Here is a 21,110-nt window from a genome sequence, read left to right as displayed (position 1 = left end):
TGAAATCCTTCAATGAAAGAGAGAAGTTAGAATGTCTACTACAGGGCTGGTGCCATGGCTCACTTGGCTACTCCTCTGTCTGTTTCATTCCATTGGTATATGATGTGGACTGAAATTTTTCAGTATGAGAAGTTCATATTTACTACTGAAGTATTAGTAGAACAACTTACTCATAGCAATATTGTCCATTAAAGACTTTGAATATGATCAACCTAAAAAGCTACTTATGCCTTTCCAACAAAGTATAATCTCTGAGAGAGTCAATCTTCCTTGAACTCCCATCCCCTCCTGCTTTGGTACAGTCTCACTCTTCTTTTTGATCCAAGCAGACTGTCACCTTTCTCTCTTAGATGCCACACATACATAATCTGTTACTTTCATTATGACCACAGATGACACTTAACTCTCTAATGGCACCTAAAATAGCAAGAACAGCTACCATTGGTCCAGTCAAGTGCTCCCGGATTCAGTGTTCCTTCAGCAAATATTTGTTATTATTATATATGCCTGGCTCCACCCCCTACTGAGGATACATGGGTGGATATCAAGGGCATGGTGCTCGTAGTGTACGCTCTAAGGATGGCTGCCCTGTCCACTCTGCCATCCTCACTTCAGCCTGGCAGGGCAGAGGTATGGGCAGAACTCCAGACAGGTGCCTGAGGGCTAGTGTGCTATTTTAATTCCATTTTTTATGAACCTTTTGAAGTCTTCTCTATTTGTTACACCCAGAGCAGGGAAACACATTAACTGCATATATTGTTTGCCTACAAGTTACTAATGATGCTGGATAGAGTCTATAAAATTTGAAAAAATATTTATACTATTTATATTAATGACCTAAACCAATATTATCTATTAAGATTAAAAGTCAGGGCCAGCATTGTTATACATTGAGTTAAGCCACTGCAGGTGACACCAGCATCCCATTTGGCAGTCCTGGTTCGAGTCCTGGATGCTCCTCTTCTGATCCAGTTCCCTGATAATGCGCCTGGGAAGCAGTGGATGATAGCCCAGGTATCTGGGCCTCTTCCCACCCACATGGGAGGAGACCTGGATGGAGTTTCTGGCTCCTGGCTTCAGCCTGGCCTAGCCCCAGCTATTGCTGACATTTGGAGAGTGAACCAGCAATTTGAAGATTCTCTCTCTCTCTTTCTTTGTAAAAAGAATAAAATGAAGAAATATGGCTGCGAAAATTAAGAGATGTATCATTACCATAACTTAAGAAGTCTCCTCTTTATTCTGCCTGGCTTGATTTGAAGCTTCCTTCCTATCTCTAGAAATAACCACTGTTATCATTTTACTTTCCTTTATAGTTTACTCCCACTTATGTCTTTGTTGTGTTTTCACATTTCATTGATAGTTTGGCTGAGTATAGGATTCAAGGTTGTAAATATTTTTCCTTTGGTATTTTGAAACTATGAATCCATGTTTTTAAGATTTCAGCATTGATAGTTAAAGATTTGAAGCTGTATTGGCTTGATTTCTCAATATAATATTTTTCCCCTCTCTCACATTCATACTAAGGTCCTCTTTCACCTGTTAATATGGGCACTTGATAGGCCTTTTCAGTATGGAAACTCATTTCCTTCATTTCTGATAAGTTGTATGGAATTATTTCATTGATAGTTTCCTCTCCTCCATTTTTTGCTCTGCTATTTTCCTATAAATGCTATTATTTAGCTATTGGAATTGCTGGACTATTTGTGCAAGTTCTTTTTCATTCCAACTTTCCCTTTCTTTTTTGCTTTTTAGTTTTCTAATTTTGGGAAGTTATCTCTAGACCCCAATATCTCATTGATTATCTTGGTGTTTCTCTAAATCTGCTTTATGATTTTTAAAAGGAGTAAATTGAACTCTATAATGTTTAACTTGCTTTTACAGCTGTAACTTACTGTGATTTTAACATTGAATCACCACGTAGGCATGTATATTGTTACTTGTAAGTATGGATGAAGAAATTAAGTCTCAGAGTTTAAGTAAGATCAGAACTAAAACACATCTTTAAGACTCCTGACCTAATCTGTCTTGCATTAAACTATGCCTCCTAAGACAGTAATCAAAATACTGCAGTTATGAATAGGGACTAGTTTGATATAATAGTTTGTTTGAGGGGTTAGTCTTTCTGTACTATACACATATGCAGATAATCTCTGTAAATATTCTACATATTCTAAATTTATCTTTGAAAATAGTTATTATTCAATAAAATGTAACAACAGTGAGTATAATAAACTTATTACAAATGACAAATAGTTTTCACACTAACAAATTAAATTGACAATTTTAAACTCAACTTTCTCCTTTAATAAAATACATTTTAAGCTTTAGAGGAATTGAAGCTCTTTAGCTTTAAAGCTGTGGTCCTGAATCTAAATTATATTTTCTCTTCATTTTAAGTTACACATTTTTGTTCAAATGTCTCTACTTAAGATAATTTTCCTCTACTTAAATACCAATCTTCATATATTTCTTTTTCTCCATATTCAAATGATAATACATAACAGAGACAACATATTAAATATCTTTTTGTTTTGTTTTGTTTTTTGTTTGTTTTGACAGGCAGAGTTAGACAGTGAGAGAGACAGAGAGAAAGGTCTTCCTTCTGTTGGTTCACCCCCCAAATGGCTGCTACGGCCTGCGCTGCGCTGATCTGAAGCAGGCAGGTGCAGGGCCCAAGGACTTGGGCCATCCTCCACTGCCTTCCTGGGCCACAGCAGAGAGCTGGACTGGAAGAGGAGCAACCGGGACAGAATCTGGTGCCCCAACCGGGACTAGAACCCAGGGTGCTGGCGCCGCAGGCGAAGGATTAACCTAGTGAGCTGCAGCGCTGGCCCATATTAAATATCTTTAAAGTTAAAATAATAGTAATACTATAACTCCTACCCAGTCATCATCAACATTAAAATACTGACCATTAACTTTGCCTTAGATGATTCACCTATGGCACATTCTGATTGCATTCTACCTCTAGATAAATCTATTAACTTTGCCTTAGAAGATTCACCTATGGCCCTTTCTGATTGCATTCTACCTCTAGATAAATCCATAATCCTGACTTTATTAGTCTGTTTAGGATGTCATAACAAAATACCCTACACTAGGTGGCTTAAACAGAAATTTATTCTTCTACATATGTGGAGGCCGAGAAGTCCGATATCAAGATGTGTTAGCAGGCTTGGTTTCTCCAGGAGCTTTTCTCCTTGGCTTGAAGAAAGCTGTCATCTTGTTTGTTCATGTGATCATCTCTCTGTACATGCATATCTGGGATCTCTCTGCATCTTCATCTCCTCTTTCTCATAAGGGTAGCAGTTATGTTGGGTTATGGCCCACTTAGACCCAATTTTTAATTTAATCACTTGTATAAAGTCTCTACCTCTGAATACAGTCACTTTTTGAGGTACTGGGATTTAAGGGATGAACACTTAAAAGTTGGAGAAGGGGACACAGTTCACCCCATAGCACTGACTTTTGTGTCATTTGTCCACTTTTTTCTTTATAGATACATATTTTTACCACCTACATGTATATGATGTAACAACTTCATTTTGCCAATTTTTGAACTTTGTAACAGTGAATTGATACTGTATTCCACTTGGACTTGCTTTTGCCATTCTTAATTCTAATTTTGAAATATGTGAATTTTAGGCCGGCGCTGTGGCTCACTAGGCTAATCCTCCACCTTGCGGCGCCGGCACACCGGGTTCTAGTCCCGGTCGGGGCGCCGGATTCTGTCCCGGTTGCTCCTCTTCCAGGCCAGTTCTCTGCTGTGGCCAGGGAGTGCAGTGGAGAATGGCCCAAGTACTTGGGCCCTGCACCCCATGGGAGACCAGGAGAACCACCTGGCTCCTGCCATCGGATCAGCGCAGTGCGCTGGCCGCAGCGCGCTGGCCGCGGCGGCCATTGGAGGGTGAACCAACGGCAAAAAAGGGAAGACCTTTCTCTCTGTCTCTCTCTCTCTCTCACTGTCCACTCTGCCCGTCAAAAAATAAAAAAAAAAATAGAAAAAAAAGAAAAAAAAGAAATATGTGAATTCTAGAAGATTTTTATTTATTTATTTGAGAGGTAGAGTTATAGACAGTGAGAGGGAGAGACAGAGAGAAAGGTCTTCCTTCCGTTGGTTCACTCCCCAAATGGCCAGAACTGCCAGAGCTGCGCTGATCTGAAGCAAGCAGCCACGTGCTTTTTCCAGGACTCCCATGTGGGTGCAGGGGCCCAAGGACTTGGGCCATCTTCTGCTGCTATCCCAGGCCATAGTAGAGAGCTGGATTGGAAGAGGAGCAGCCAGGACTAGAACCGGCGCCCATATGGGATGCCAGCGCCACAGGCAGAGGATTAACCTACTGTGCCATGGCACCGGCCCCATTATGTGACTGATTTCACTTCATTATAGCATTTTATTACAGGAGTATACTACAATTTATTCATGAGTAAGACTATTAATGACATTTGATTTTTTTAGTTTTTTAAAAATTTGTATTTACATTTTATTAGAGAGAGAGAGAGAGATCTTCCATCTGCTGATTCACTCCCCAAATGCCCTCAACAGCCAGGGCTGGGCCAGGCTGAAGCCAGGAGCCCAGAACTCCATTTGAGTTGCCCACATAGGTGTTAGGGACTCAAGTGCTTGGGCTATCATCTCGTCTTCCCAGGGTATGCATTAGCAAGAAGCTGATTCTAAAACCAGGTAGCCAGGACTCTATCAGGCATTCCTATATGGAGTACAGTTATCCCAAGTGGTTACTTAACTGCTGCACCACATATTCATCCTTGTTTCTAGGTTTTTGATATTATGAACATTACTATAATAAATATTCTCATATATGCTTTCTTGTTTGGGTTTGTAAGAATTTCTCTAAGGAATTCAGGTAGCAGAAGTGTTAGGTAATGGGGCTTGCATAGGGTCAATTTTAATTAAGTTGCTTTTTATTTCCGGGCCCAGTTTTACTTTATCCACTGAATGACAGTGACTTCCAATTGTTTCCCAATAGAAATTCTCCTCTTCTTCCTTTAGCAGAGCCCTCATCTTCAGGTGGGCACATGCCCACGTAGAATAGACACTTTATTATCAGCCCCCTTGCTGAAGTGAAAATTTAATGTTGGGTGAGACTTCCTGCTGGGAGGTTACTCCATGTCCTTACTGCTACCTGGAATGCAAATGTGATGGTAGACATCTAGCAGCCATATTAATTTTGAGGGATGGAAGCCTTATGCTAGGATGTTGCAGCAGGTGAAGGGATTCTGGTGCTGTGAGGATGCTGTGGGCTTTCCCACCATTTCTGTAACCCCAAATGTCATCGTTCTTTCATATGAAACAATATATCCTGTGTATTAAAACCATAATTTTTCAGTGTATGCACCTGTACCAAAGCCAGTTCCTAACTAGACTAATTTTCAAATTTATTTTTGATGATCTATGTTTGATATTTAATTATATAAAGATTGTTTTGAATTTTCGGTTTATTTCTCAAACTGACAATTTCTGGATGTCTCTTAGAGAAAACCTTTTATTCTAAAATGTCAGTTGTTTCCCCAAAGAATAATGAATCCTTGATAGGCTAACTTGATGGTCTCATGGAAACCATAGTGATGATTCTCCATCTAGCAAGAAACCTCTGCCCTTAACAAGTCTTTCCTTGCAAAGAAGGATTAAAGAGGATGATATAATTATCTGAGAAACTGTGATTAATCTTACTCTACATGTTTCCCATCAAACTATATCGTTCTCTAGCACCAACCCCTGATTCTCTTCAGAATTAACCACTATCATTAATTTTTAAAATCATTTTATGGCTCTGAAAATATGCCTCTTAAGCAATATATTATTAGATTTATTTGTTTTCAAGTCTATAAAATTGTAGCTTACTGTATTTTATCTTTTGATATCTGCTTTATTCCCTCAAAATTAGGTTTCTAAGATTCATCCATGATTTAATGAGTTGTTAAAAGCATGATTTAATATATAATTAGCTGTTGTAATAGATAAACCTTTAAATCTCAATGTTGCAAGTCAATAGAAGTTCATTTGACCCACCTGAGCTTCTGTTGCGGGAGTGGTTGGGCATAGTTCTGTGCCCAGGCATTGTGAATTCCGAGCAGATGCCCTCCTGGGAAGTGAATGGGCACAGATGTGCCTCCATGGTCTTGCAAAGCCTGCTACTCATCAGGGCTGTACTGTGCATTCACCAGGCACAGATTTCACATAGAGGATAAACTGCTTTGGCAACCAGCAGGCTCTCCAGGCTGTAATCGTGGATGGTTCTCATCTAAGTGATGATTTAGAAACTTAGAATTCTTCCATCTTGTCCTCTGCTATCACCAACATATGGCTTCCTATATTGCCAAACATATCTTCCCCCAAGCTGCAGGGTGAAGAACATGGAAGATCCATATAGGACGTTTCTATGGGACTAAAAGTGGCACACATCACTTATTCTCATATTCCATTTGCATGAGTTCAGTCAGATGGTATGGCAGCCAAGGAGGTTTGCATCTCAGATCTCCCTCCAGCAAAGAAGCTGTTGGAAGGAGTGCAGAGAGTTGACATTCTCTGGCTCTCATCTGTAGGATCTGTCTCAACATTCAGCCTGAGGCCGGGCTTTTCCCAGGTAGTTCTCAGCCAGAGACTGTTCATGGAATGTATATTAGGGCCTGACCTATCTATCTATCTATCTATCTATCTATCTATCTAACGTGGAATTCATCCTAAGGGCAATCTTAGTGCTGGAACTCAACATTGAGATGGCCAGAAGTTTTTCAGAGCTATACTGCAGTCTGAAACTTTCCCTACTCACTCTGTTTAATCTCCCCTCCTTTCACAGAGGTCACACCAGCATCTTGGTGAGAAGGTTCTCCCCATCTATTTGTGTTCCCTTTGCCCTTGGTTGTTCACTGGGATCACCCTTGATAAAATTCTTGTACTTCTTATTCCATGTTTCTGTTGGCTTCCCAGAAGATCCAAATAGACGAGCATGATCATCTATAGATATGAGAGAGGATGGAAAATGTTATTTGACTATACGTCCAGGAAGAAGAGGAACTATCTTCAGTGAATCATAATCATTATCTGCCACAATTTAGTCCATTCATCTCTATAAATGTGTATAGTCCTTTTGTGAATATATCACAATCTGTTTTATTCATCTTTCTGTCAGTGGGTATTTGAGTTGCCCTAAGTTTTGGATTGTTTTGTTTCTTACCATTACAGGCATTGCTGCTATGAATAATCTTGTATATATTTTGAAATAAATATGTGAGAGTGTTTCCTCTTATAGTTTAGCGGGATGGCTAAACTATAAGTGCACATGTTCAGCTTCCTGATACAGTGCCCAATGATTATTCAAAGAAGTTGGATCAATGTATATACATAGCAGCAATGTGCAACAGCTTCCTTTGATCCACATCTTTGCCTTTGTTTTGTTACACATTTTGCTTTTTGCCATTATGGTGAGATATAAAATAATATTGAACTTAAATAGTAACTTTCATTTGTCCTCTCCAGGTCTAGGATATGGCAAAGGAACATTCTAGGCATGAAGTCTTGATATAGAAACCCCCTGCCATTATCTCATTCATACCATTCATTCCACTCAGGTGCATCTATCTTTATTTTCCCTCATTGCTATCCTTCAACATATTTTGTTTCCACATCAAGAATTCTTTGTCATATTTTAATACTGTCAAATTCTTTCTTTATTAAAAAAGATTTCAATTGACATTTTCTTTTAATTAATCTCAGAACCTGCTTACTTAAAGGAAATTAAAAGACACTACATAAGCAGCAGAAACTAGAAAGGTGAGCGATGAATTCATGTAATCTACATCACCTAGCAAAATTCCATGGTTATACTTTTCCTCCTTGCAGCTCACTGAATACACACACATACATAATCACACATGTTTTTTTGGAGCTCTCACTCTGCACATGGCAGCATCATATACTTCAATCAACTATGAGGGCAGTAACATAAGAGAGAACCCTTATCAGTGTGGCTAATGAGAGCCACTGCCTGTCCATAGATTGCAAAGTCAGCAGCAATTACAACTAAGCAAGGAGAGGTGAGCAACCCCACCATGGACCATTGTGTAATAGCATATTGGACTTCCTTTAACTTTTCTCTATAGCTTATTGCTAAGAAGATGGAAGGAAAGGAGATTATAATAGTATACCCTATACTTCACTTTAACCCTTAGACTCTTAGAATCTCCTGCATGCAAGCTGATAGAGACGTAATTTATCTTTTCTTCTGGAGATCTGTGGGCTGAATGTGACACTGACTTTGTAAAATGAATAGGACTGAATCATGAAAACTTGATCGAAACTGCTCTGATACCTGAAAGTGACTGTAAAGGCATGGAATTGAGATATAGTCAGAAGCTACATAATGACATTTTAGTCAAGGATGGGCTGCATATGCAATGGTATAGAAGATTATATTGCCTAGTGACATTGTAGCCTTTTTAGTTTAAATACATTCTTTGGTGTTCACATAATGATGAAATCAACTAATGACCCATTTCTCAAAAACATATCCCTGTCATTAAGTGATGCATGACTGTATTATTAAACTCTTCAGTAAGAAATGTGGGATTGAGAGCACAGTTGGAAACAGTAATTGAAAAAAAAAAACTATTTTATGTTTCTTTCTCAGTGATTTGAGACCCTTCACTGAATACTGCCAATGTTTTCTGTGAGTTTAGAGTACCTGCTGTATGCTAACTTACCAGAGTAAAATCCTTTATTTATCAGAGGATCTCAGTTTATTCAACTATAAAAATTCCTTCAATCAATACTTACTGAGCACCTTCTGTATGCCAAGCACCATGCTAGGCAATGGAGGTACATTATAGTGGTTAAAAGAGATCATTTTTCTAATAGTCAATGATTCTGTTATTATATTTATTTATGAAGCATATAATAGACAATTCTGTGAAAATGATTGTCACAACTCATAAGCCTGTTCTGACTGTGGGGAGAGCAGCTGAGGATAAAAAAAGTTTACATGCTAGTTCTAGCATGAGAGCCAAGACCCTGCTTACAAGATTTAGAAGAGAAAAGGGATGAAGGCCCTTCCTTACTGATGTAAGAGTGTGACAATTCGTATGATGCGTGCATATGTGTGTGTGTGTGTGTGTGTGTGTGTGTATTAAAGCAGGAAAGGTAGAGTGTGAGAACCTAGGCACCACTGAAAGACTGCCATCTCATGAGCTCAGTCAAGAACATGATAAGATTAGAAGCAAATGAAAGAGAAGGGGCTAAAAATGTGCTACAAAACCAAAGTCCAGCTGACAAGTACAAATAGTCCTCAAATCACAATTGCAGTACCCAGTTCTTGAAGACTCTGCTTACCAAGATTAAGAGCTAAGAGATATCCATTCAGGTCCTTCCTTTCAGGTTTCAGGGCTCCTCCTTTTGCCCATCTTTATTTTTTTTTAACTTTTATTAAATGAATATAAATTTACAAAGTACAGCTTATGGATTACAATGGCTTCCCCCCCATAACGTCCCTCCCACCTGCAACCCTCCCCTTTCCCACTCCCTCTCCCCTTCCATTCACATCAAGATTCATTTTCGATTCTCTTTATATACAGAAGATCAGTTTAGCATACATTAAGTAAATATTTCAACAGTTTGCTCCCACACAGAAACATAAAGTGAAAAATACTATTTGAGTACTAGTTATAGCAGTAAATCTCAATGTACAGCACACTAAGGCCAAAGATCCTACATGAGGAGTAAGTGCACAGTGACTCCTGTTGTTGACTTAACAAATTGACACTCTTGTTTATGGCATCAGTAATCACCCTAGGCTCTAGTCATGAGCTGCCAAGGCTATGGAAGCCCCCTGAGTTCACCGACTCTGATCATATTTAGACAAGGCCAAGGTCAAAGTGGAAGTTCTCTCCTCCCTTCAGAGAAAGGTACCTCCTTCTTTGATGACCTGTTCTTTCCACTGGGATCTCACTCACGGAGATCTTTCATTTAGTTTTTTTTTTTTTTCCCCAGAGTGTCTTGGCTTTCCATGCCTGAAATACTCTCATAGGCTTTTCAGCCAGATCTGCATGCCTTAAGGGCTGATTCTGAGGCCAGAGTGCTGTTTAGGACATCTGCCATTCTATGGGTCTGCTGAGTATCTTGCTTCCCATGTTGGATCGTTCTCTTCCTTTTTTATTCTATCAGCTAGTATTTGCAGACACTATTCTTGTTTATGTGATCCCTTTGGTTCTTAGTCCTATCATTATGATCAATTGTGAACAGAAATTGATCACTGGGACTAGTGAGATGGCATTGGTACATGCCACCTTGATGGGATTGAATTGGAATCCCCTGGTATGTTTCTAACGCTACCGTTTGAGGTAAGTCAGCTTGAGCATGTCTGAAATTGTACATCTCCTCCCTCTCTTATTCCCACTCTTATATTTAACAGCGATCATTTTTCAGTTAAGTTTCAGCACTTAAGAATAATTGTGTATTGATTACAGTATTCAACCAAAAGTATTAAGTAGAACAAACAAAAAAAATACTAAGAGGGATAACATATTAAGTTGCTCATCAACCGTCAGGGTGAGGGCTGATCAAGTCACTGTTTCTCATAGTGTTCATTTCACTTTAACAGGTTTCCTTTTTGGTGCTCAGTTAGTTGTCACCTATTAGGGAGAACAAGTGGTATTTGTCCCTTTGGGATTGGCCTATTTCACTCATCATAATGTTTTCCAAATTCCTAACAGGGATCACTTTTCAGTTCAAATTTAAACCCCTAAGAATAATTGTGTGTTAAATTACAGAGTTCAACCAATGGTACTAGAACAAAAAAAAAATACTAAAATGGATAAAGTATTACATTGTACATCAACCGTCAGGACAAGAGCTGATCAAGTCACTGTTTCTCATAGTGTCCATTTCACTTCAACAAGTTTCCCCTTTGGTGCTCAGTTAGTTGTCCCCGATCAGGGAGAACATATGATATTTGTCCCTTTGGGACTGGCTTAATTCACTCAGCATGATGTTTTCCAGATTCCTCCATCTTGTTGCAAATGACCAGGTTTCGTTGTTTTTGACTGCTGTATAGTATTCGATAGAGTACATGTCCCATAATTTCTTTATCCAGTCTACTGTTGATGGGCATTTGGGTTGGTTCCAGGTCTTAGCTATTGTGAATTGAGCTGCAATAAACATTAATGTGCAGACAGCTTGTTTGTTTGCCAATTTCATTTCCTTTGTGTAAATTCCAAGGAGTGGGATGGCTGGGTTGAATGGTAGGGTTATATTCAGGTTTCTGAGGAATCTCCAGACTGACTTCCATAGTGGCTTAACCAATTTGCATTCCCACCAACAGTGGGTTAGTGTCCCTTTTTCCCCACATCCTCTCTGCATCTATTGTTGGTAGATTTCTGAATGTGAGCCATTCTAACTGGGGTGAGGTGAAACCTCATTGTGGTTTTGATTTGCATTTGCTAGTGATCTTGAACATTTTTTCATGTGTCTGTTTGCCCATCTTTAATATAGTAGATAAGAAAATATGAGAGTAGCACTGCTCATTTATATAAAATCAGGAAACGCAAAAGGCTCACTTTGTCTGAGGAGCTAAGAAAGCAACTGACTTTGTTTTGTGTTTTCAAGCAAGTCATTTTATGTTTAAAGAAATGAGAGATGAACGTAGGTAGAGAAAATGACTCTCCTGGTCCCAGGGAAATCTTATAGGAAAATACTGTCCTGCAGATACCTAGCTTATCTGGGAAATTGCTGTGAAACCTAGCAAAGTACTAGGTCTGCTGTAGCTTAAGCTCTGTTTCTGGAACCATGAAAAAAGGGGTAAAGTCTATTCAGAAACATTCAAGTGCACCCTATTTTTTAAAACTTAAGTTTATAACATAATACTAGTTTCCATTTCACGAACAGCTTAACCTCAGCTCTAATGAGATAAAATTGCAAATCCCACTATATGGGCCTGCTGGTTCACACACAAGGACAAAACAGACTTTCCCCTCTAAATTAAATGGTTTAATACCTACGAATGTATCTTAGCTCAGGTTGCCATAACAGAATACAATACCCTGGGTCATAGACTGGGATTTAACAACAGAAATTTTGTTTCTCGTGGTTTTGAGATCATGGTGCCAGTATGGTCAGGTTTTGGTAAGGGCTTTCCTCCTAGTTGCTAGATGGCTGCTATCTTGTTCATATGACCTCTTCTTAGTGTGTTTAATCGCAGAGAGTGAGCAAGTTTTCTGGTGTCTCTTCTTTTTAAAAATTTTTTTAAATAAAATATTTTTATCTACTTGAAAGGCAGAGCAAGAGGAAGAGAATTCACTCTCTAAATGCTTGCAGAAGCTGGAGCTGGACCAGACTGAAGCCAGGTGCTCAGGACTCAATATGGATCTCTCATGTGGGTAGCAGGGACCCAAGCACTTGAACCATCATCTGATGCTTCCTGGGCACATTAGCTGGAAGCTGGATCAGAAGAGTGGCCAAGAATTGAAAGGGCACTATGATATGAGATGGAGTGGCTCAAGTGGCAGCTTAACCAGCTGAACCACAACATCTGCTCCCTAGCATCTTTTCTTGAAAGGGCACTAGTCCCTTCATTAAGGTCCCACTGTCAACACCTCATCTAACTCTAATTTTCTCCCAAAGGACCCATCTCCAAATGCTATCACATTTGCATTAGGGCTTCGGCCTATGTATATTTCAGGAACGGAATTCAGTCCATAGAATAATGCTTCTTGCTTCTAATCATCTTCATCCATGGTTACAATGGTAATGGAACTTGCCAGCCATTGCTTTGGTTTTAGGATAGATACTCCCACACATAATGCCCAAGGAAGCTACTCATACTTAGGATGTAGCATCAGGAACCACCTTCTTTCTTAGTCTCTTAACTCAGTATGGACACAAACTTGTCACCTAGTTTGTTTTCAAGCCTACTACTAGAACTGGATGAGAAAGAAAAAAGCCTCTGGCATCCAGAATTGATCTGACATTCACAGCTAGACCTCAAAATTATTTATAAGCTTGTCTGATGCTTAAGGCCAGGCTATCTTGTTCTGCTGGACAGTCTCACAGAATACCAATCACAGATAAAGTTACTCTGAAACCATGATAAAATGAAGCAACACAAGGTAATTTCATAATTTTATCTAAGCACAGACAAAACCATGGTTAGTGTGCCACCCACAAAACACCCAGTCATCGAATTTCCTTTACTTTGTTTCAGTCATCCAATCTAGCATGAACCCATCCCTAAATCACCTATATAATACCTCCATTCTATAAGAAGTTCTTTCTATCACCCTCTTACTAAGAGATGTTATGGTTTCATGGTATATATTCTCTCTCACTGCAATTAGTAATGAATCTAACTTTTTCAACTATAGTTGTGTTTGTGGTGGTCTTTAGCTGAATGACATTGACTTAAGTATTTATGGGCTCAGATAGAAAGTGGGACAGAAGCCCTGTTTTTAGTTGAGTGCAGATTACGTACTAAGAAGTTTTGTTTTTCTAACTGCTTTCCCACATGGCCAGTCTCCACCATGGATCATTGCTGGTGTGTTTGGATTCATGCCCTGGCTCACTCTATTCATGTAGGGCCAGGGCAGTCTTCTGCCAGTCCTGCAGAGTTTCTTGTGTAATATCCATTCCCCAGGGCTGACACTTAAGAAGGCTACTTACTTAAATTAGGCTACTTACCTAAATTTCAGGTATTGTTAGGTACTGTACTTTTTGGGTTGTAAAATGTTTGTGGTTATTTATTGTCATTCCTAAGAGTTAAACTGTTTTACTTACAAAGACTGTCCACACCCCATGCTATTCTCCCCAATGAGTATTGGAGTCATATCAAAAGATAAAGATTTATTTGTTCAATTAGTCAAGCAAATTTGAATTGGATTCCTGGGTGGGTTAGGGTACTATTTAAGGAACATTTAGAGGCATAGATAAAATTATGAAACAATCTTTGTCTCCAAGAAACTCTCTGTTAGGAAAGATGGATATAATCACATTTGAAGGCAAAAAGAAATGCCACAATATAGAAAAATGTGTAAGCAATTCAAGTCTAATGTAAAAGGGAATTGAACCAAATATTTACATGCTTCATTGGAATTTTCTTTTCCCAAATAAATGGACAATTAGTTTTTTTATTTCTCTTACTGTTGCAATAAACTGAATATTATGGAAATTTAGAATTAAGTTGATTTCTTAAATATTTCTTTCTTAAATATTTAAGAAGCTTCAAAATATGGGTATGTGTTCTTAGAATTTCCAAATTTATTTTAATATAATTTATAGTGTAACTTAGTGATTCCCTGGGACATACTGATTTCTCAATACTTTTCTTAGTATATTGGAATAGAATGTAAATGACCTTAGAGTTAAAAAAATTAAAACTCAGAGACACAATATTTGGTTGCCAATTTTGATTTTACCAAAACAGACTAATATGACACAGTGATAAAGACTAAGGATTTTGATGCTCTACTGCCTTCTTAATAGTCAACTGACTTCAGACTCTAGTGTTTACTATCCAGTGTGACCTGATAAATGACTTAATTTACTTCTGCCTCATCTATAAGATAGGGATAATAAGAGTATTTACTTCCTAAGGATTAAGTGAGCTAATTATATAAGGGTACTTCGAAAGTTTGTAGAAAAAGGAAATTAAAGTTCATTCTGATGTGAAAAATGTTAAATCTATGCTTATTTTTTTTTCATGATACACATTCCATGAACTTTATGAGGACCCCTCATGTAAGGTATTTGGAACAGTGTTTGCAACCTAGAAAGCCCTGTATACATTTGTGTATTAATATTATTAAAAGCCTTAAGTGCACTGCTGTGGCACAGAAGGTTAAAGCCCCAGTCTGCGGTGGCGGCATCCCATATAAGTAGCCATTTGAGTCACAACTGCTCCACTTCTGATCCAGCTCTTTGTTCTGGCCTGGGAAAGCAGTGGAAGATGGCCTAAGTCCTTGGGCCCCTGCACTTGCATGGGAGACCCAGAAGAAGCTCCTGGCTTTGGATCGGCGTAGCTCCAGCCATTACAGCCATCTAGGGAATGAGTCGTGGATGGAAGACCTCTCTCTCTGTCTCTTCCTCTGTCTCTCTGTGGTTCTGCCCTTCAAATAAATAAATCTTTTAAAAAGGTGGTTATTACTAGTATTCTTTTATGAATAAAGTAAGGTTTGCCTAGATAGAATGAGATCTAACAATAAACATGGAATCACATTTCCCTTTTTAATTAAATTTACTTTTTCAGTTTTCTGGGTCCTAATGAATGTCATATGATGGACAAACATTCAGGCATTTGGCAGACACTGATTTAGTCTAAATGTTGTATTATACTTTAAAGTGGGAAAACTAATAAAAGCATGTTAAACTAGTTATAAGTGAAATAAAAAATAGAAACCAAATTTCTCAACTCATCCAATGCCGTTGATTTCAACTCTATATTACCTGTAAAATGTTAGTTAAAATAATCATTCATCCAGTTACCAAATATTCCTTTTTCTTGGGTATGTTGATATTGTAGAATTGAATTTTCCTGACTCTTTGAAGTTAGGTGGAGCCAAGTAACTTGTTCTAGCCAATGAAATGTGAGCAAGAGAAATATGTGTCACTTCAGTGTAGAACCTTAAAGAGCCAGTACATGGTTCACTAAATTTTCTGTTTCTGCCTCTGCAGTTGTACAAACACACAGGTGGAACATCCATGAGCCTGGAATACTGAGCGAAGATAACATAGATCCCCCTCTGCTTATCTCCAGTGCACAGGAAATGTGGACCAGTATCTGTTATTTTAAACTACTGAGATTTGGAGAGTATTTGTCAGCATGACATAAGCTAGCTTTTCCTCTCTGATATTCATGCAGGTGTGCTTGTAGCCACAAACTCATACACTCAGGACTGAGAGAGGTTGACTTGACAGATGAAATAACATTGCCTAAGTGACACCTTTTTCCTTCATACCAAAGTGCCAGGCATCTCTAATTCAAATACAGAATTTGCTTGAAAGTGAGGATCTTCCTGGATGTTTCCAAATATAGTAACTATAGACAAATGTGTTGTTTGTATAACTCCCTTGGTGCCTCAAAGGTTTAGGGAAGAAGAAAATGGAAAAATAGAAAGTCATTTGAACGCTACAAAATGTCCTCTTCAGCTATTTAAAAACTAGGCTTGGAAGAGCCAGGCTCTGCATAATATGCAGGAGTCAAATTAGAGATAGATGTTCCAGCTCTAATGATGCTACTGAGATTGGAAGTTAGAGGCCCTTGATTCACGTGGTTTCTGCACCAGCATGACAACCATTCCCACACAGTGCAGCTCATCCACATTTATAGTTAGAGGGATTTTGGGTTATATACATATCAAGAGAGATTTTTATGTTGTTTTCTCTGAGTTTCAGTTTCCCACCTGTCTTACCATCACTATGTGATTAGAACTAATAATGTTACTCTATTCCATTTTTATTATTTTGAGTTGGTCAAGGAAGATAACAGATAAGGGCATGGACTGTTTGAAATCCAGTCCTGGTACAACCATTACTAAGACCTGAAGCTAATTAGAACTTTGTACATCATTTTTACAGAGTTTCTTATCTGTAATATCAGAATAGTGGTAGCTACTTTACCAAACTGTTGTAAGGACTAAATCGACTTGAGTTGTTTCAGGTGCTAGGCACATAGCGTTTGCTGTCATTCTCATTGTAGGGAGTGGAGGTGGGTGGTTAGGGAAGACCTTATTAAGAAGATGTCATTTGATCACCTTCTTGTCATTTAAATTGAATGAGAAAGAACCATCTCTGAAGACCTAGAATGTCACTGCTATAGACAAAAGGAGAAGCATAGCAGAGCCTGTAGGTATTACAGGAACAGAAAAAAGGCCATTGTGTTCAGATTGTAGTATTGTACTGAAAGGGTAGGTTTGAAGGCTGAGAGGTAGGTGTGCCATAATAAGAAATAGATATTGACTTTTGTCCCTGATATTTTGATATAGTTTTTAAAACCCTTGCATTTTCCTGAGCGATAAGGGTGACCAAAGCATGTTGTTAGTCGTATCAAGCCCATTTCAACCATACCAGAATTTCTTTTTTCTTCTCGCCCATTATTTCTCCTCTGTTTCTATCTTGCATTGGACCCAATTCCAAATTACCAGTTAGTCGAGGCTGTGCTGCACATCAACATTATTCCCTGTCCTGCAGCTTCTCAGTGGGTGGGCAGTGCTTTCCCGACCTCTTTCACCTTCGCATTCATATCGCATCCCTTCTGATGGTTTTATTCCTTCTGGATGGTTCACACTTGGAGACTCGGAATAAGCTTGGGGGTCAGTACTGCGGGGGCACAGGGCTGCACAGGGTGGTCAGAAACGTTGCAAGTGTTACTAGTACCAGTTTCACTTTTTGTTGTCACAATTTACTGTGTTTTTTACTTTTTCTGTTACAGTTTTGCTAATTTATCAGAAGGTCCAAAAGTTTGACATAACTATTTCAGTTCGCATTATTTATTTATGATGCTTTTGTCATTGTCTTTTATACATTTGGGATTATAAATTATGTAAATGTTTAAATGAGCATCTCGAAAGAAGTCTGTTAAATCGTGATAAAAAAATCAGATGTATTTTCAAAAAGTGGGGTCCCATTTTTTTGAATCCAAGATATAAGCCAGAAATTCCATAACTGATCGTATAAGAAAGAATCTGATAATTGAACAGATCCTATTTAATGACATCTTTGTAGTATAGATGGTCCTGTAATGCTGACGACAGATTTCTTAGAAATGCTGCTCTCTCTATTTAACTAACATTGTGTTCAGTTTTGCCTCCAGTGGAAGCAGAAACGGTTTTTTCAGCTGTTAAATCCTAAAAATCAATATAATTTATTTATGTAAAAAAATCACTCAATCAATATATTTTTGAACCTTTTAAGTACTAATTTTCTTTTTATCAAGTAGAAAAAAAAATGTATTTGCCCTAAATCCTTAAAAATACAAATGCTATAAAAATTCCTGTATCTTGAAAGCCTTACTGCAAATGCGTATCCTAGACATCCAACAGAGTCCGGTTTTCTTTGTTGTCACTGTGTTGTCGTTGTTTTGTATAGAAAACTGCATTCCCCAGGTTCCACTTATAACCTCCAGTAGGTCACAGGGTTCAATGTGGATCTGAGTTTAAAAAACCCACCAGCATGTGCAACCCCTCGTTCCGTCTTCTCAAACCTGTATGTTATCTCTCTGGGTGTTTAGGCTTCTGTTTGACTGCTGTTGTGACACTGTTTGCAAAATGAAAAATGACACTCTGTGGATTATTTGCTCTGTAAGGCATAATAAGTGCTTCTTATGATTATTTTCACATTTCCGAGAGCAAAAGCCAAATTTAAACTATCTTCCGCAAACTTGAGCCTTTTCATCGAATTCCATGTCACTCATGGCCATAACTTTCCTTGGTCATTCTTCACTCCATGTCTTTACATAATAAATTGTCTGTGGTCTTGATCCTGGATTTAAAAAAAAAAAAGAATTTACAAAGGAACTTCACACCATTCATGGAAAAATGGAATTAAAAGACAAGTTTATTTTGGTGTAAAAATTTTTGAAATCCACACATAGTTTTCATTGAATACATTTTCTATGATATACATTTCCCTTATATTTTAATAAGGTGATTCTTGGTGGCCCTGGATGGCTTCAGGATGAGCATTGATTGTCAAAGGAACCAACCATGTGATTATAGGGTTGGAATGTTCAGCTCCATCTTTGACCTCAGTGAAGAGGAGACAGGTGGAGATCAAGTTAATCACCAAGGGCAAGTGGTTTAATCAACCATGTCTGGATGATGAAACCTCCATACAAACCCCTAAGTAATAGGGTTTGGAGAGCTTTAGAGTTGGTGAACATACTGAAGTAGGCAGGCATGCAGGTTAAAATCGATTAGGTTTGTGAGCTGGAAGACCACGCCTTCGCCATGCCCCAGTGTGACCTCATCCCCTACCTGGCCACACATGGGTGCCCACCAGCCAATCAGGTTAATTAACCACTCCCCTTTGGAAGTGGGTTAAAAGCCTGGGACACGGTGTGTCCTGGCCCTTCTCTTCTTCCCTGGCCTCTTGCAAGGAGAGGGCTTGCTGTAGCCCTGTGCCCTAGGCTTCCTGGCTTAGATGCTCCTACACGTGGAGGACTCAGATTTACCTCTCTCTCTCTCTCTCGTAGATAAAGCTCTCACTCTTCTATGCATCTTTCTCACTAAATAAAGGCTTATAATGTACCATGCTGCCTCGTTTATCTGTGCCGGTATTTAGAATTCTTCTCTAAATATTAGACAAAAGCCCTCTCGGGCTTATTAATATTGGGGATTTATTGATAAGCAGATGGTGATATCGTATGGCACCCCAAATTCCGGTAGCATATGTGGCATCACAGATGGCGCTTCTGGGGAACTTTAAAGGGCCACATTTTTGGATAGATTTTAGGGGGTCATCTCCAATATCAATATCATGTGCCAGGAAAGTGGTGAACCCCAACTCCATGGGTACAGAAGCTCCTGTGCTTGGGACTTTCTGGACCTTGCCCTATGTATCTCTTCATCTGGCTGTTCATTTATAACAAACTAGTGACAGTAAGTAAAATGTTTTTCTGTATTCTGTGAACCATTCTAGCAAACTATCAAATATGAATGGGGAGGGTATTCAAATTTCCAGCTTTGTTGAACAGAAACTGGACAGAAGCATAGGTACCCTGCTTGGACTTGGGACTGCTGTTGGAAATAAAGGTGGATTTGTTGGATTGAGCTCTTCACTTATAGAGTCTAATGCATTTAGCATTATTTATATTTAATAGGGAGTTAGTATCGGAATGGAATTCATTTGGTGTCCAGAGAGTTGAGAACTGGTTTTTGCTATGGAAAAATATCCACATACTTGGTATCAGAAGCACTGTGAGTAAAGCAATTCAGTAGATATTGACTAGATCATATTGGACAACAATACGAGGGGTCTTCAAAAGTTCATGGCAAATATGCATTATAAAAAAAACTGCATGGATTTCAAAAATGTTTGCGCCAACTAAACTGACCTTTTAATTCCATATTCCACTAACTTTGAAGTCCTCTTGTGAAGAATTATCACCCATTTATGTGTCTAAATCACCACCATTTCCTTGTCTGACAGTCACTACTTTAGGAAAGGGACTGTGGTGAATGTTGCGATATACTTCCCAGATACCCCCTTCAGGACTGAAGTGCCTGTTCTCCCAGCTGCTGGCATTCCACAATCAATTGTCAGCCTTCTTCTCCAGAACTGCCATTGGCTGAAGAGAGATGCCTCACCCAAATCACACCATCCTTTCTGGAGGCAGCCTGCAACTAATGGCAGGTTGATTTAGGGAGTATAAAGGTCTGGCCTCCTCACTCCAACTGGGGCCTATTCTGTGTGGCCAGTCCAGCCTCACAGCTCCCTGTCAGTTTGGCTGAGACCTTTCTTTACACTGTGTAACAGTCCAATATTGCGCTCTTCTATAACTCGCTTCATTATTTTCATTCATGGTCACTAATCTCAAGATTACTTCCCGGTAAAGTTTCTGCATGATAATCTCCATCACAGAGTCTCCTTGTTAGGGAGCATAACTTGCAATAGGTACCATGTCTTACACATTTACCTATACCTAATCTGAACACATATCCTAGAACCTCAATAAATATTTGTTAAATTCATAAATAGATGATAGACAAGGATAATAATGGACACCAGGATTAGTTGTGTGACTGTGCTGGTGGTGGCATGAATTGTGGAAGAGAGGAAAAACAGTAGAGTGTATTAAAAAGGAGGCACAGGAATGGGTATTCAGCTTAGCAGTTAGGTCACCCACATCCTGCATCGGAGTACCTTGGTTCGATTCCTGACTCTGGCTCCTGACTCCAGCTTCCCAGCAGTGAAGACCCTGGGAGACAGTGGTCATGGCTCAAGTGCTTGGGTTCCTGTCACTCCCATGAGAGATGTGGGTTATGATTCTGGCTCCTGGCTTCAGCCCCAACCATTATGGACATTTGAGGTGTGAACTAGTGGATTTGAGCTTTCTTTCTGGCTCTGGCTCTGGCTCTGGCTTGGTCTGTCTGTCCTCCTGCTTCTCAAATAA

Source organism: Oryctolagus cuniculus, chromosome X, assembly GCF_964237555.1.
Source record: "Oryctolagus cuniculus chromosome X, mOryCun1.1, whole genome shotgun sequence".
Lineage (NCBI taxonomy): Eukaryota > Metazoa > Chordata > Mammalia > Lagomorpha > Leporidae > Oryctolagus > Oryctolagus cuniculus.
The sequence above is the reverse complement of the archived record's forward strand: the minus strand, read 5'-3'. Positions refer to the sequence as shown.